The 13,717-nt window shown below is 39.3% G+C and overlaps 1 protein-coding gene across 4 annotated transcripts in view; it reads right to left on the bottom strand.

Annotated features, from left to right (window-relative positions):
- The window catches only part of LOC109424052 (CDC42 small effector protein homolog), a 170,228-nt gene that overhangs the window by 52,788 nt on the left and 103,723 nt on the right, over nucleotides 1-13,717 (bottom strand). Inside the window, exon 1 of one of the 4 annotated variants that reach the window (XM_019699125.3) lies at nucleotides 557-700. The exons of the other annotated variants lie outside the window; for them this stretch is intronic. The gene's annotated coding sequence lies outside the window, so the exon portion shown is untranslated. Of the gene's footprint in view, nucleotides 1-556; nucleotides 701-13,717 lie in introns of those variants that run through there. 4 annotated transcript variants of the gene reach the window in all.

Raw genomic sequence — 13,717 nt, 5'->3', positions numbered from 1 at the left:
CAGAGCCCGTCTGTCTGTCGGATTTCATCTCGTATTTCACCGGTGGTGTGTGGCACCTTGTGGTACTTCGTACAAATTGCAACCGACCCACAAATTCAATGGGTTGCACGAGAGGCAACATCTTGCTACGAGCAACTTTCCTCTCGTCGGTCGGTCGATTTAAATAATCGGCGGGGAAGACACCGAACCTAAGTGCTCATAATACCTTCTTCGCTTACTGCTGGATGGTTCGTTATAATAGTTCTCCACGATGGTTGTTTATTTTAATTCAAACCAAATTCACTCTTCCTTTCTAATAGTTTCGGTTTGTTTATTTTGAATGCTCTGGGATGCCTCTTTCGATTTCATTGCTCGGTCAATTGGTTTTCTTTGCCTTTCGCTCTGTGCAGAAGTGCGGTGCGATGAGAAGAGTTTTTTTTTCTGTATACAGATCACCGCGCAACGACCGATTGCACTGCTGCTACGGTAGCAATAACACAGTTTCCGAAATGCGCGCGCGGCGTCTGTTTGGGAAACCAGTTTTCGGGTTGCATAATTTATTTTCGTTGTTACTCACCTATGCAGCTCTCTCGGTCCGGAGTGTATGCTACTTTTTAACGACCTCTTCTCCCAGCTGAAGTGTCCCAAAAACTGACGACGACTGCTGGCTGCGTCCACGCGTCGAACTTGGCCACAACAGAGACCGACGACCGCGGGGGGAGACGGCGACCGACGACGACGACGGCGCGGCGTGTGGTTTTATGGGTACACACATGATTCAAGGAGCGCCGCCGCTCGCTGGCAGGCTGGTGCTCTTGTAACCTACTTGCAGTTGAGGACTGACTCATATCGGGTTAACCTGAGCAGCAGACGGATAGCGTGTCGGCGAGAAAGCTTAAGTTTTTTTTTATGGTGTCCATCTATGGCAGTGCTGGACAGCAGGAAGAGCGATTTTGAATTTTAGAAGATGGCAGTTTCCTGACAAGGGATGTTTTTGGAGAACTGGTTTAATACTGTCGAAGTTACATAGCAACTTCTATTATTTGATTTAAGTCTCAAACATATGTTTCATGTAAACATATGAAATGTCTAGTTTCATGTCCAATACAGGCAATATAGAAATCCCCGGAGTATTTAATCTTTGGAGGCGTTTCGAGCGGACTTGCTGAAAGGAACCCTAGAGGAACTTTTGGAGGAACTTCAGAAGGAATCTCTGGAAGAACCCCTGGACAAACTCTGGAGGAATTCCAGGTTAAATCCTCGGTGGAACCCCCAGATAAATCTATGGAGAAATCCCCAGGAATAACCATGGAAAAATCCCTAGAGGAACTCCTGGATGAATCCCTAGTGGAATTTCGGAAGGAATCTTCTCCAAAGAACTTTGAGAAAATCTAAGCGAAATTCTTGGATAAACTCCTGGAGAAATGCTAAGAGGACACCTGAGAAATGTCCTGAGGAATTACTGATGGAACCCCTACAGAAATCCATGGAAAGATCTGGAAAACCCTGGAAACCCTGTCAAAATTCCTGAAGGAATTTTTGGAGAAACCCCTGGAAGATTTCCTTGTGGATTTCTGAAGAAGTACATGAAGAAACCGCATTTAGAAATCCCTGTTCATATTCCTGGAGAAATACCTGGTGGAATCCTTGAGGAGAAAGTTTTACAGGCATACCTGAATGAATCCCTGGTGCGATATCTGGAGGAATCTCGGGTGAATTTCCTCGGAAGAATAGCCAGGAGAGTACCTGGTCCTTACAGGAATTAAAAAAAATACACGGACAACGTCTTCAGCTTTTGGCTATACAGACTGTTTTAAACTTAACATTAGACAACGGACAGAGCATGCACCAGTGGAAACGGGGAAGAAACTATTCTCACTTAAAGTTTCAACGCCCGAAGCGGGAATCGAACTCTCACCCCATAGCATGGTGCGACTATAAGCTTGGTGACCCTAACCGCACGGCTACGAGGCTCCACTAGATACACTCCCGTTCAAAAGTTTGGGGTCACCCCCTCAAAAACATGTAATTTTTTTAGGCCCATATCTCCGCCAATTTGCGCGTCCGATTTCAAAACCCTAGGTTTCATTCAAAATATAATAAGTCAAAGAAACTTTGAACATGATTTAAAAGAAACTTTTTCAAAAAAAATTGTATGTAAACTTAACCCAAAGTTGCCAAATTTTCTAAAAAATGAATATAAGCTTACGGCAGTGTCGCTGGAAGTTGGGTCGACCAAATTTTAAGATGAGAGCGGTAATATGACCCATTTTCTATTAGCTTTCAACTGCTTTTTACAGAACTTAGCTAAAAAAACTAGAAAAAAAGTTATTAAGTAAATTAATCCTCGATGTCATCGACCAAAAGTTTGGGGTCACCCCTCAATATGATGTATCGGCCAAAAGTTTGGGGTCACTATCGTAAAACATGGAAAAGTGATTTGTTAATATCTTCGTCATCTATAGTTCAATTTTAATTATTTGACTATTAAGGCTATGGCTATGACTATTGTTAGATAGTTCTTTGGCTATGAGTATTGTTAGATAGTTCTTTGCTTGCTGAACAACTTTGACAAAGATGTCATAATTTTATCTCATCAGGATTCTGAGATATAGAGGTTTGTACAATTTTGGTAATGACAACGTCTAGTGAATCATTGTAACCAAACAGCTCTTAGCATGCTGAACCACGTTGCTGAAAACATAAATTCCAAACCATGGACTCCATCGTCAGATAGTTCCTAGCTTGTTGAACAATTTTGACGAAGACGGAATCAATCTGCCTTATCAGGATTCTGAGATATGGAGGTTTGAACATTTTTACACTAGCGCCGCCTAGCGGACGACTATAGAACCAAGGTCACCATTGTCAGATAGTTCTTAGTCTGCTGGCTAAATTTACCGAAGAAACTATTCTTCTAGTTCATCGGGATCATGAGGCATACGTTGAGCAAAGTATGTGGCCAATTTTGATACCCCAAGACAATCCGGAATTCCTTCCGGAAATCTCAGATTCCAACCGGGATTCTTTCATTCAATGCTCCTGGCATCCCTTCAGAGATTTTTCCTGGGATTTAAGAAAGTCACTCTGGGCTTCCGTTAAGGACTGCGTGAATTCCATCAGGGATTCCTACCGAAATTTCTTCATTGATTTTCTCCGTGATTCTTTCAGGAATCTTCTTCTTCTTCTTCTTTATGGCTCTACGTCCTCACTGGGACTTGGCCTGCCTCGCTTCAACTTAGTGTTCTTTGAGCACTTCCACAGTTATTAATTGAAGGGCTTTCTCTGCCTGCCATTGCATGAATTTGTATATTGTGAGGCAAGTACAATGATACACTATGCCCAGGGAGTCGAGAAAATTTTCCCGACTGGAACGGGAATCGAACCCGCCATTGGCCGCCGGATTGGCGATCCATAGCCTTAACCACTAGGCTAACAGGAATCTCTTTCTTCATTGATCCTTCGCGGTTACCCTAAAGTGATTTATCTAGGGATCCCTTCAGGATATCCTCCAGGATTCTGTGAAGGATTCCTTCAGGGTTTTTTTTTCAAGAATTTCGTTGGGATTTCATCCCGGGATTGTTTCAACGATTTTTCCCGGGATTTCTGCCGGGTTCATTTGTGTATTTTCCCCGAAATTCCATCCGCGGTTTCCTCAACATTCTATTGATTTCTTCCGATATTTTTGTAAATATTCCTGCTGAGATTAATAAAGCGATTTCTCCTGGATTTCTGCATTAATTTCTCGCTGAATTTCTTTAGGGATATCTTTAGAAATTTCTCCAGGATTTCCATCATGGATTCCTCCCCCGGAGCGAACCTGGTTGGATGGTTAGAACACGTGACTATCACGCCGAGGACCTGGGATGGAATCCCACTCCCGACAAACTAAACTCACAAAATTAGTTCTTTGTGACGAAAGTAAAGCTCGGGTTCCTCTCTGGACTCCTTTCTTCATTGATTAATCCCGAGATTTCCGGGATTCCTTTAGCGATTTTTAACGGGTTCCTAGGTTTTTTTAGGGATTTCTTCCGGCATTCCATCGGGCATTTCTCCCGGAAATACTTTAATGGTTTCACTCGTGATTCCTCCCATTATTCTTTCATGGATTGTTTCCGAGATTGCACAAGGAATTCTTCATGAGATTTGTTCCAAATTTCCACCAAGAATCCTTGGAGAAATTTTTCCCGGGCTTCCTTAATTGTTCGTCTCGAAATTGATTTTTCACAAGTTTCTTTTGAAGATTTCTCCTGCGATTTATTCAGAGAGCCTTTCAATGATAATTCCAGGGATTCCTTTAGGGATTTTTCCAGGGATTCTTCCAAGATTCATACAGGGATTCTTTTGAGGATTCCTCCTGGATTCTTTCAGGAATTCCTTCAGAAGTTTCTCCCATGTGATTCCTTCATTGATACTTCCCGAGTTTCCTTTAAGGCTTTCTTTTTTTCAAGTACTCCTTCCCGGATTCCTCAAGATTTATCTTGAGATTTCTTCAGAGATTCCTTCAGAGATTAGAGATCTTGGAATGATTTCTTCAGGGATATCTCCTAGGTCTCCTTCAGGGATTGCTCCAGCCTTATTGCAGAGCTCACCTGGTTTTTATTCGGAGGAGCTATTTTTTGAGAGGGATAACTCCAAAATTCTTGAAGGGATTTCTTCAGAAAATCTTCAAGAGTTTCGTGCGGGTTCATTTAGAGATTTCTCCTTAGCTTTCTTCCGGGATTTCTTCAATTCATAACGAAATCCCATTCCTGCAGAGATTCGTCCCGAGATGCTTTCAGGAATTCTTGCAAAGATGCTTCTCGGAATTTCTTCTGGAATTCCTTCTGGAATTCCTTCTGGCACTCTTTCAGGTATTCCTCCCGCGATTTATTATAGGATTCAGTCGAGGATTTCTAAGAATTCCTTCAGAGCTTTCTCCAGCGATTCCTTCATTGATTCTTCCCGGATGTCCTGAAGAGATTTCTCCCAAGTTCTTTCAGGTATTTATCGCGAGATTTTTCAGGGGATCTTCACGAGATTATAATGATTTCGCCAGTAATCCTTTCAGGATTTCTTCATAGATTTCTCTCGAGAATCCTTCCAAGTATTGTGACCAGGCGGGAAACAGACAGTCGGTAAAATTAGATAAATTATCGTCTGGTTCGTCAGAAAAAGAGTTCATAGTAGGGAACTTTTATGTATAGAAATAACTATCTCAAGTTGTGTTGAAAATAATAGTACAGGTCGGACTCGATTATCCGGAGTCGGTTTTTGGCACTTTCAAAAATAATATCTCGCAAACGGAATACTGTAAGAAACCGAAATTCTGACTGATTACTAATCAAAGTTGGTTTGACAAAACATCAATATTTCAGCTATATAGTGCATTCCGTTCCCCAGATATATGTTTGAGAAGTATCAGAAACCGACTCTGGATATTCGAGCCCGACCTGTAGTTCTATCACCACCAACGGACTCGGTACATCTTTTTTATACTTCAGAAACACCACTAGTTATCATACCCGAGCAGAAGGGAATACCTTACAAACACCATGCAAAGCAACCTGTGCTTTAATACCTAAAATTGTTATTGCAATGTTACTTTACAAAATGCTATGATTACATTACAATAACAATTGGAGATTTTAAAGCAGAGTTTGGTATTGATATGGTTTTTGTTAATTCAGCAGTTAAAATAACTGAGGGCCCATATAGCCGAGGCGGTAAACGCACGGGTATTCAGCATGACCATGCTGAGGGTGACGGGTTCGATTCCCGATCGGTCCAGGATCTTTTCGTAAAGGAAATTTCCTTGACTTCCTTGGGCATAGAGTATCTTCGTGCCTGCCACACGATATACGCATGCAAAATGGTCATTGGCAGAGGAAGCTCTCAGTTGTCGTGGCACAGTTCTCCCACAAATCTCGTAAATCTCGTTTCAACATTTCTCGGACTTTATCATAAAACAATATAACTTTCCGTCATAAATTAAACACTTTCTCAGCGTGACACAAAAAACCCGAAACCTCCATCCAAATTCTTTGCCTACCAAAACATGCAGTCAGTAACGAAACCTTTTCCTTGTTTCCATAACCTTCTTAAAGTGCTTCCATATGCGCGCAATAAATTACACGCATATGCAAGACTCGAGTAGTTTACCAAACAACTCTAGCGCGTCGTTCTGCCATTCTTGTTTAACCTACCTACTTCCTATTTTCTGCTGTACTCAAAACTTAGTTCTTAAGTGTCAAGTAAAATAAAATTCATTCCTATTCGTAACTCCACACCGAGTAGTCGCGTTGTGAAGATATATCTCTGTATCCGAAGTCCGACATGCCTCATGGCTGACCGTGACGAGAGATAAGTGATTAAAGTGCGCCTTCGTATAAAATCCATGCGACAGAAGTGCAAAAGTCGTCCAAAAATAATAACCGTCAAAGTGCAGCTTAAGCTATGGGAAACGAATCGTCAACCCCGAAACCGGTGACTCACGAGCAGATCGTGAGTATCATCAACGCCAGCAACGTAAAAGAAAAAGTGCATAGTGAAAAAACCGCCAAATCGGTAGAATTAATCGCATACATTCTACTAACGGTGATATGTGTAGCCACCTTGTTCCTAGTGTATCGACTCATCGTCAAGTACGAGCGAATCAAAAATCAAAGGGTCGTTGATCGGGCAATAAGCCTAAATAACGTCACCACATCTACGGCACCAGCGCATTAATCGAAGAACAAGAACAGACAGTGGACAAAAGTACGCGAACATTTAGACGCTAAACATAGAGGGAGTCAAATTAGTGAAGAGTGAAGAAGAACGATTTAAGTGAACTGACAACATAAGACGAAATGAGTGAAAAGATGAAGATCTGGCTAAGCGTAGCAATTTTGCTAACATCATTAATAGTGGGATACCTTCTGTGGGTATTCCTAAAGGAAGAATTTAGTGACATTCACATCTTACGATGTTGAACATTTACACAACCAGAACCCGAACATAGTGCAATGCGTGTGTGTCAAACCGCTCGAGAAGCATCGGAAAGGTAGCATTGACCAAGAGCAGACTTATGCCGATGTCAGCTGAAACCGCCGCTCTTCCAGAACCAGCACATGCAGCGAAACAACAGGTGGCGATGGACACTGGCAGTAAACGATAAGTAGAACAAATCTTTATAAATCTCCTAATGTTATGCCGAAAAGGGTCATTATTGAAAAAGTAGGAATTCTACTAAAAATAGAACAGCATTTTAGAAAATCTATAAATCAAAATATTTCCAGTAATACTCTTGACACACATTTTAATAAGGCTATCAATTTATTCGCTGAAATAGATGAGCTTCTTTTAGAAAACCAAGACGAAATTCCAGATAAAGAATTTTTTACTTTTACTAGACAATCAAGAAACGCAATAGAATATATTAAAGAAAGTGTCCGAGTTAGGAAAGTAACCAAAATTAATAATTTAAAACAAGTGGAAATGGCCACCGAAAATCCTTTTGATGCCAAGCTAGCTGCATCGGTCTTGATGCCATTCGACGGCGATGCCGAAAAACTTTCCGCTTTCATTGACGGTGTAAAATTTTTGAAAAAGGTGTATACCCAAGCACAACACGGAACGTTAAAGCTATTCCTTTTAACGAGAATTTCAGGTAAAGCCCGAGATGCATTACCTAACAATATCCAAGAGACTACTATTGATGCGATGATTGATCTCATCAAATCTGCCTGTGAAAGTAAAACTACTGCAGAACAGATATTGGCAAAAATTAAATCAGTCAAACGCGGATTGTCAAAACAACAATATTGTCAAGAAGTGGAAATTCTTTGCAATAAGCTTACCAATATTTACGTGAGAGAGAATGTTCCTCACGCGACCGCTAAAAAGTTAGCCACCAAAGCAGGTTTGGAAACTTTGATTAACAGTACATCTAACGAGACAGAAAAAATAATACTGCAAGCAGGAACATTTTCGACAATCGAAGAGGCAATCCAGAAAGTAAATGAGCTACCGGATAGTGTCGAGTCCAGTAACAGCATGAATCGTGTATTCCACGTAAATTCAAAAAGAATCATGCAAAAACGACAAACTCAGAACCGAGGGAACTATAATGTTGCTCCTCGTGGTTCCCATCAAAGTAATCAGCGTTACGGATCATACCCGATACGTTTTAATAACAATCAAAGTAGACCGTTCCCAAATAACAACAACTACCGTTACCGAACAGACAACCGTGGTCATGCACGCGGTTATCCGCGACAATTTAACAGAATATATTTTGCTGACAATCAATCGAGCTCACCAATGCAAAACGTTTTTCCCAATCCGCCCCCGGGCGTGCAAAGCCAAGGTCAGCATTTCGCAAACGCTAATACAGTACAACCACCGAATATGACTCAACCAAATCAACCTTTTTTTGGAACAGTAGGGCAGTATACACAATCAATGTAGCTGCCTCCAATTTCATTAATGTGCCAATTAGCGTATCTAATAAAAACTGTTCGTTCCTGGTAGATTCAGGAGCAGACATTTCATTATTGAAAACACGATGTATCTCACGTCCAATATCAATTAATCAAAATAATACTTGCGTTTTACGCGGAATAACACCCGGTGAAGCTACTTGCAGAGGAACAATCAATTGTTTTTCTTATATACAAAATACAGCTGTGAATAGCCTGTTTCATCTGATAGAAGACGATTTCCCGATACCAACTGACGGTATACTGGGAAGAGATTTCCTTACTACATACCGATGTGAAATAAATTACGATACGTGGATTTTAGCAGCATACGTAAATAACATCCGACTTGAAATCCCAATTTGCAATAATCTAAATGGGTCTGCGTGGATACCAGCTAGATCTGAAGTATTTAGATTGATAAACAATTTTAATGTTCATGGAGATGTCATAATTAATTCCGCTGAGCTTGCACCAGGCGTGTTTTGTGCCAACGCCATTGTGAATAGTTCCGCACCTTATGCTAAAATTATAAACACTAATGAATATCCTGTGCAACTTGCAAATTTTAATTTAAAAACTTCCAATCTTAACGACTTTTACATAGCTAAAATTGACTGTAATAATACAGATAGAATCGAAAAATTGAATGCAGAACTAAATTTTAACGATATACCTGCATCCGCCAAACAATCTTTACAACAATTATGTCACGAATACAATGATATATTTAGTTTAAAGGATGATTTATTAACGTGTAACAATTTTTATCAACAAAAAATTAGCCTAAAAGATAAATCACCGGTATACATTAAAAACTACCGGAATGCACAGTGTCACAAGGAAGAAATCTGTCGTCAAGTAGATAATTTAATTGCAAACGATATAATTGAACCTTCGGTGTCTAGTTACAACTCACCATTATTACTTGTTCCCAAGAAGTCAACTACTTCCGAAAAGAAATGGAGATTAGTAGTTGATTTTCGTCAATTGAACAAAAAATTGCTTGCGGATAAATTTCCTCTTCCAAGGATTGACGATATTCTCGATCAACTTGGCAGAGCCAAATATTTTTCGACGCTTGATCTCATGTCAGGTTTTCACCAGATTGAGATCGAGAAAAATTCCAGAGAGTTCACCGCGTTCTCGTTGCAGGAACGTGGACATTTTCAGTATAAAAGATTGCCGTTTGGACTAAATATAAGCCCAAACAGTTTCCAACGAATGATGTCAATAGCACTCAGTGGCTTGAGTCCCGAGTGTGCATTCTTGTACATTGACGATGTTATTGTCGTAGGTTGTTCAATTGAACACCATCTGAAAAACTTGAGGAATGTTTTCGAATGTTTCAGGCAAAGAAACCTGAAACTGAACCCTTCAAAATGTAATTTTTTCAAAGCAGAAGTTACATTTCTAGGTCATAAAATCACTGATAAAGGTATCTTGCCTGATAATTCAAAATTTGATGTAATAAAAAATTACCCACAACCTCAAAACGCAGACCAAGTTCGAAGTTTTGTAGCCATGTGTAATTATTACAGGAGATTTATTCCTGGTTTTGCAAATATTTGTTGTCCTTTGAACAAATTATTAAGAAAAAATACAGTTTTTGTGTGGTCAGAACAATGCAAGTCCGCCTTTGAAACATTAAAGACTATGCTACTTTCACCACAAATATTACAGTATCCAGATTATCAAAAACCATTTATATTGACTACAGACGCATCAGATTTCGCTTGCGGGGCAGTTTTGTCCCAAATGCATGGAAGCAATGATCTACCTGTTTCTTTCGCCAGTCGCGCGTTTACAAAAGGCGAAGCAAATAAGCACATCATTGAGAAAGAATTAGCCGCTATTCACTGGGCTATCATGCATTATCAACCCTACTTATTAGGTCGTAAATTTTTGGTGCGTACTGATCACCGACCGTTAGTTTACCTCTTTGGAATGAAGAACCCTTCTTCAAAGTTGACGCGAATGAGGATTGATCTCGAAGAATTCGACTTTGAAGTAGAGTTCGTCCCAGGTAAAAGTAACGTTGTGGCTGACGCATTGTCTAGAATTAATATTACATCAGATAAATTAAAGTCAATTAACATTTTACAAGTACAGACCAGGTCAATGCTACGCAAACCTTGTTTAGTCAACAATAACATACAAAGCAGATTACCGGAGCCTGATCAACTCCACGTGTATGAAGCAGTTAGCAATGAACAAATACATAAACAAAAAAAATTGCAATTTTCATTACATCAAAATAAAAATAAATCAACTATGGCAATTCTTCTCGAAAAAAATTTCAAAACGAGTCTAACTCTAGCGTTAGGTCTCACAATTAACAATGTTAACTTGCCAGAAATATTTAAGCTGATTGAAAAGGGTACCCTACAATTAATGAAACAAAATAAAATCGAAAATGAGTGTATTGCTATTTCGACTAGCGATACCATATTTAATTATATAAGTATCAATGATTTCAAAACAATAGGAAATCAAGTTTTGAAAAATATTAAAATTATCATTTATCATCCTCCTAGAAAAATAAACAACCCAAACGAAATTCAAGCTATTTTACAACATTACCATAGTACACCAATCGGAGGTCATGTTGGTATTAACCGATTGTACAAAAAATTGAAAAATTTATATATTTGGTCAAATATGAAATATTTAGTTACTAAATATGTCAAATCCTGCGAAATTTGTAAAAGGAACAAACATTTTTCGTCGGTCCAAAGTAAAATGATAAAAACTTCAACTCCATGCAAATCATTCGACATAGTTGCAATAGATACGATTGGACCATTCACAATGAGTAGCAAAGGAAACAGATACGCAGTTACTATACAATGCGATCTGAGTAAATACGTCATAGCTATACCTGTTCCGGATAAATCAGCTGACACGATTGCCAGAGCAGTAGTGGAAGGATGTATTTTGATATACGGACCAATGAAAGCAATTCGAACAGATCAAGGTACAGAGTACAAAGGTATCTTTGAATCAGTTTGTAAACTGCTCAATATCGATCGCATTCTAGCAACAGCATATCACCCACAAACTTTGGGAGCGTTGGAAAGGAATCACAGATGTTTAAACGAATATCTGAGAATCTTTGTCAACGATCTTAAAGATAATTGGGATGAATGGTTATCTTTTTACTGCTTTAGTTATAATACTACTCCCAACTCGGAACACAATTACAGCCCTTTTGAAATAGTATTTGGAAAGCCCGTAAATACATTTGATCAGATAAATCTAGACCAAATCACTCCTATTTATAACCACGACTCATACGTAAATGAAATAAGATATAAACTACAGTTTATACACAATGAAATCCTAAGAAAAATCGAGAATGTCAAACTATCAAGAACAGAAGAAGCAAATAAAGATGTAACACCAACAAAATTGAGCATTGGAGATAAAGTGTATTTAAAATTGGAAAATAGAAGAAAATTAGATATTGTACAAGATGGTCCCTATATAATAATAGATCTAGACGAATCAAATGCTACTATAAAACATCAAACAACTGCTAATATTTTGAAAGTCCATCGAACAAGATTAATTAAGCAAAAATCCTGAAAAATCAAGAATAACAGAATGCTAAAACGACCGCATAAAGCCTATAATTTGTCTCAAAATTTAGAATGGTTACACCATTCTTCCTAAGGAGGGAGGTGTCGTGGCACAGTTCTCCCACAAATCTCGTAAATCTCGTTTCAACATTTCTCGGACTTTATCATAAAACAATATAACTTTCCGTCATAAATTAAACACTTTCTCAGCGTGACACAAAAAACCCGAAACCTCCATCCAAATTCTTTGCCTACCAAAACATGCAGTCAGTAACGAAACCTTTTCCTTGTTTCCATAACCTTCTTAAAGTGCTTCCATATGCGCGCAATAAATTACACGCATATGCAAGACTCGAGTAGTTTACCAAACAACTCTAGCGCGTCGTTCTGCCATTCTTGTTTAACCTACCTACTTCCTATTTTCTGCTGTACTCAAAACTTAGTTCTTAAGTGTCAAGTAAAATAAAATTCATTCCTATTCGTAACTCCACACCGAGTAGTCGCGTTGTGAAGATATATCTCTGTATCCGAAGTCCGACATGCCTCACAGTTAATAACTGTTGAAGTGCTCATAGAATACTAAGCTGAGAAGCAGGCTTTGTCCCAATGAGGACGTTACGCCAAGAAGAGAGAGAGAGAAAATAACTGAAGAGCAAGTTTTGCTTTTAAAAATTTTCGTAAGTAAGACATGTTATTTCTTTGTTATTCAATACCTTTTAGATAAAAAAAATACTGCACTTGAAATTTTAGATATGCATTCATTATTGAAATAAGTTTTTGTTATTTTGCCTCTTATTACTGCCTAATTAAGGACATATCGAGGTATGATAGTAAAAAGGATTAATACTTTGATATGTTATTTAGTTGTTATACTTTTCTGCTTGGGATGTTATTTACGAGATGACACCTAGACACCTCCTGTGATTCCTTCGTAAATTCCTTTCTCGTTCACTAAGCTGAGAATCACGCCTCATCCCCGGCAGTATATGCTAAGGAGAATAAAATCCTCAACTAAAATTTGAATCTACATAGCCACTCTGAGCATAGTTTTCTTGGAAACGTTATAACACAAATATTCATTCAGATCCACTAATTTAATCAGCTATAGTAAAACGACGATTACAACAGTATAAATAGCTATAACGCCCACAATGCAAATGTTATCATGGATCACGAAGAAATCATGATCAGCCCATAAAATGAACTAAGCACTCTGAAAGTAAAACAAATTTATCGTGAAAAAAACTTGTCTTCAGCCCCGTTTAAAGCTTCGATCCCAAGTAGGTAGGTAACCCCCAGCTTCGGTTGTAATTTGAAGTCACGCGTGTGCCGTTGCTAAAAACGCAAACGCGCGTCAGTCGGACCTCACCACGCGAGTCACGAAACAATATGCGCAACCAAACAACCAACGCCACAATGCAACGCAACGTGTGTGGGAGTTCGCCAACCGGCGCGCGACGGCGATCAACCAACGATAATAGTCGGCGAAGAACTGCAATTGCGCCGAGCTTCATTGGCCCTTAAAAGTGAAAGAACGAAGGACGTAAAAGTAAAAACAAAACATAGTGACACCAACCAGACAGACAGACCGCCGTGGCCGCGCCCGCTGCGTCACGTCACGTCCTCAGGATGGATGATGATGGCGATGGATGGAAATCGAAAGTTGCCGATGGCAATTGCACTGTTGTTGTTAACGTTTGCGGCGTGATGGTGCCG

This window comes from Aedes albopictus, chromosome 3 (genome assembly GCF_035046485.1).
Source record: "Aedes albopictus strain Foshan chromosome 3, AalbF5, whole genome shotgun sequence".
NCBI lineage: Eukaryota > Metazoa > Arthropoda > Insecta > Diptera > Culicidae > Aedes > Aedes albopictus.
This window is presented reverse-complemented; position numbering and strand designations above follow the sequence as displayed.